The following is a 4,695-nucleotide window of genomic DNA, read 5'->3' as shown; positions in this document are numbered from 1 at the left end:
TGAAATAATCAGGTTTTTTAAAACCTGCTTTTTAAACTTCTCAGTAATTGCTTCTCCCCTTTCAATGATCTCAGATCTAGAGGTGCAACATTTTCTAAATCCTAAATCCAGATCCTATAGGAGAGGGTTAAGTCATAGAAAATCCCCCACCCTATTCTTAGTTTTCTTAACGAAAAGGAAGAAAGCCCATAATATATCTTCAGTTTGGTATGGCAATATAAAGAAGGAGAGTGTATGTCTGCAAAGGCAGTGGTGGCATGGGATGGATGATATTGTAAATTAACTTTATTTACATATTCTAGAACTTATCAGTGACATCATCAAATACAGCTATTCAGAATCTTGGAATTAGGATTCATATAAATTCTTTGGGTATTATATGTCATAAGGAAGCTCAAGTAAGCCTAACAGGAAGCATTATCTTGATGGGTTACCACAGACTGATGTGTGGTCCAGATTTCAGGGCCAAGAATTTTCCACAATGGGCTTCTGGAGAATTATTCGGACTAAACTTCTAGTTGTCTAGAAGATGTACAACTCAATATGGTAGCACTAGTCACCCTGAGCACTTTAAATGTAGCAAGTCCAAATGGAGACTGCCATAAGTTTAAAGTACACACGAGAGTTTGAAGACAGTGAAAAAAGAAAAAAAAATGGAATGTGAAATATATCATTAATAATTTTTCTTTGATTCAATGTTGAAATGATAATATATATTTTAGATATATTGGGTTAAGTAAAATGTAATAAAATTAATTCCATCTGTTTCTTTTTACTTGTTTATTGTGGCTGCCAGAAATTTTTAAATTACATGTGTGGCTCATATTTGGGGTTCAAATTATATTTCAATTGGACAGTGCTGGTCTAGACCATAAGCTCCTTGAATACAGGGGCCATTCTGGTCTCAATTTGCACCGTATCCTTAGCATCTAATGTGAATAATCAATACACGTGTTGAATGCATTATTAATGAATACGAAACAGAGACTTATCACAGGGTACCTTCTGCCCTGAGCATTGCTGGTGACCATGAAAAACCTTTGCTCTCTTATTCCTCTACTTTTTTACTCCAAACTGACCATTTCCCTTCTGTGTTGTTTTAGCATCGATTAGGTTTAGATTAATACTTCACTGTTTCCCAGTTTCAGATATGTTAACATATCAATGCTTCCATACCTTAAGGCTGTAGCCCTTTGAATGGTTTAAACTCTCTTTAATCTCCTTAGTCAGTTAATTACATTTTCCACCTTAGGGCCATATACTAGATAGTCTCTTATCAACTCAACATCATCCTCTTCAAAGGCAGGAACTACATTTTCCAGAATCTCCTTCCCTGTATGGTTCTTGGAATCCGGCAGTGAGAGGCACAAATTCAAGATTTAGAAGGTAGAAGAAAGAATATCATTGTTTTCCAGAGTCAGTTACAGGAAGATGCATGTGCAGATGCAGGTTCAATGTTGGTTCCAGATACACTTCTTGAGGAACTCCAGCATCTATGTTGCCAATTGTTGGCAACAGTTTAAGGAAGCTAAGGAAGTTTAAACTGTAGGGCTCTTTTCTTTTCTTCCCCCCACCCCCCACCCCCCCCACCCCAAAGTCCCAGTACATAATTGTATATTCTAGTTGTAAGTCATTCTAGTTCTTCTATGTGGGATGCTGCCACAGCATGGCTTGATAAGCGGTGTGTAGATCCCCACCCAGGATCCAAACCAAGGAACCCTGGGAGGGCGAGGTGGAGCTGCAAACTTAACCACTCTGCTGCTGGGCTGGCTGTAGGAGTCCTTTCTTACATGAGCCCTTTCTAGGATTCTGGGTGTGCCTTTAGCAATTTTGTGTTCATGATTTTATTTATTTTTTCTTTAAGAGAGCTCTCTAAATTTCATAAGCTTTAAGTCTCACCATACCTGGCTCTAGCCCTGAATGGTAGAGAGCCTCCCAGAGATCCCATGACTCCAGTGGCTTCAGGAGAGCTCCTGAGAACCAACAGCTTTGGGGCTGGAGTCCGAGATCTTCAGTGGAGCCTCTCTGACTTTCTGACCCCAGCCCTTCCAACAGTTGTGGAAGCTCTAACTCCCTTCATCCTAGGAATAGTGTAGCTTTGGTTCCCATGACCAAATCAGTCATTGCCTAAAAATGATTGCAGTCAACAATTAGATTACGATTCTTTTTAGTTCTTCCACTTAATCTCAAATTTAAGAAATGATATTTTCTTATAATAGAAATGATAGTGGAAAAAATGATTTAACATCACATGAAAAAAACCTTAGCGCAAGCTCCATTTTGATCAACATTGTATAATCATATGTAGCACTTTGGCATATTGTGTGTGTTTAGTAAATAAGAGCTAATGAGTGAGTGCATGAATTAATGAGTGAGTGAAGGAATGGAAGACTTTATGTGCATCTATATCCAAGTTGCTCTCTACTTATGATTACTAAAACAACATAGATCATTTGTTTTAATTAATTCTCTCTAGATTCATTTAGCACAATATCAAGAACTTGCAACTGCTCACTGCTTTTTTTGGATGAAGATGATGAGTAGTTTGGGGAGCCATTCCAGCACAAAATTCTAGGAAATCCCAGGATACATCTGTAATTATTTTAGGGTCTTCCACAGGTTGGAGACCACACCCTGTTGTTAGGAACTATTTTCCAAGGGTGACTATATATATATTTTTTAAAGGGCTTGACTGCTAGATTGGAGTTTGAAGAGTTCGAGTCCTCTCATTTTTTTCTTGGAATCCAATTCTGCATGACAAATAGCAATAATAATCATTTTGTTGGATAAAAAAGTCAATAGCCAGTCTTCACCAAAATAAATCATGCTTATAATTTAATTTTAAGACTATAACCTTTAAAAATTGAGATAATTTAATTATGCTTAGAATTAGATCAGCAGTTTTTTAAATATCCACATAAAGATAACATTATTGTATGCTCAGTATTGAAGTCAAACTAAAATATGAATCTAACATTCAGATGTTTATTTTTAAAATATAGATGAATTACACGGAAAAGTCATAAATTCCATATTTAGCTATTTTTTTCTAAGAATTTCTTTTCTTTCTTTCTTCTTTTTTTTTTTTTGTTTGCTGGGAAAGATTCTCCTTGAGCTAACCTGGTGCCAATCTTCCTCTCTGTCTTCGTTTTTTCCTCCCAAAGCTCCAATACTCAGTTGTACATTGTAATTGTAAATCCTTCTAGATCTTGTATGTGAGCCTCTGCCACAGCGTGGCTACTGACAGAGAGATGGTGTGGTTCTGCTCCCAGGAATTGAACCTGGGTGCTGAAGCAGAGTGCCACGAACTTTAACCACTAGATCATCAGGGCTGACTCACAATGCATTTTCTTTAATTTGTATTTTTCATGGATGGAGTAAGAAACTAATAAGGCAGGATAGTTTCATAATTATTTATAATGAATGTGCTGATAAGTAAATGAGTTTGCAGAGGTCTTTCTGTTTGTTTTCATTTATAAACATTTACTGTGTTCTAGCTCTATGCTAGGTACTGCACTAAACCAGTTGGGTTATAATGATGAATTACACTTGATAGCTACCTTCCTGATGTAGCCACATAACAAATAATTCCAGGAAAAAAGGTAAACAGCATAGCGGAATAGGGAATGAGAAAAAGGAGCTTTTGTTAGACCAGACACTGTAGTTACATAGGATAATCTCATCTTATTTCCCTAGCACCTTTGAGAAACTCTCATTGAGGAGGAAACAGACTCTGAGACATGGAATTCCCAGCCCAAATTAACAAAGAGCAGCGCTAGAATTTATACCTAGGTCTGTCTGGACCTCAGAGGCTGGAAGACCAAAGAGTCCTGTATTCCAAGAGTTCTTGGGTACAGGTCACAGTCCTTCTGGCTATGAGGTTAGTAGAAGCCAGTCCAGTCTCTGAAGGCCATGTGGGCTCTTCAAACTGAAAAACGTTCAAGTGATCTGTTTCTCTGTATTTCTCATCCCTGAGGCTAAGACGGCTCAGTTGCTTGTCTTCACCAGCTGGCAGAGGCAATTGGAGCAGAAGGTAGGATGTGGATTCATTCGGCTGTTTTTTCACGTAAAGTATGAAATATATCTTAAGCGCTCGTTATTTGTTGCTGTCAAGTTGGTATACACTCTTTTTACTTGAATTCTCTGAGGTTTCGACCTCAGTTTCCTCATCTGTGGGTTAGAGACTAAATTATCAGTAAATTATCTTTCAGGAGTAAGTAGCCAAATAATCTCAAGATTTTACTATTTCGTTTCTTAACTCCTGTATCAGAAATAGTTTCAGATGCTTGATAAGTGCTGAATGCATAAATATAAAGGATTTAACAAAGTGTTCGGGAGCGAGAAGCGCAGCGTTATTTGGATACCCTATTTTACCTCTCCTAAAGGTCAGTTTCAGGCGCCAAGATGCCTTGAGGAAGGAGAGACCCCGTGCCCGGCTCCGACAAAGAGACAGCAGCGCTTTCTCACAAAACTCCAGATTACAATGCAAACCTCAGATTTACTCCTGCTTTCCTTGACTCCCCAGCTCGGCCCTGCGCCCCAGTCCCGGGCGCACTGGTGGGTTGGAAAGGGCATCAGGCGCCTTTAAATGCTAATGAAGCCAATGCCCAAGTCGGGAGCCAACTTTCTCCACCCTCCTCCCTCGCCGCCCTTCCCTCCGGGCCGGTGCGCCGCCTAGAAAAACTTGTGCGGGGC

The sequence above is a fragment of the Equus asinus genome, chromosome 22 (genome assembly GCF_041296235.1).
Source record: "Equus asinus isolate D_3611 breed Donkey chromosome 22, EquAss-T2T_v2, whole genome shotgun sequence".
Taxonomy (NCBI): Eukaryota; Metazoa; Chordata; class Mammalia; order Perissodactyla; family Equidae; genus Equus; species Equus asinus.
Note: the sequence above shows the minus strand (reverse complement) of the source record.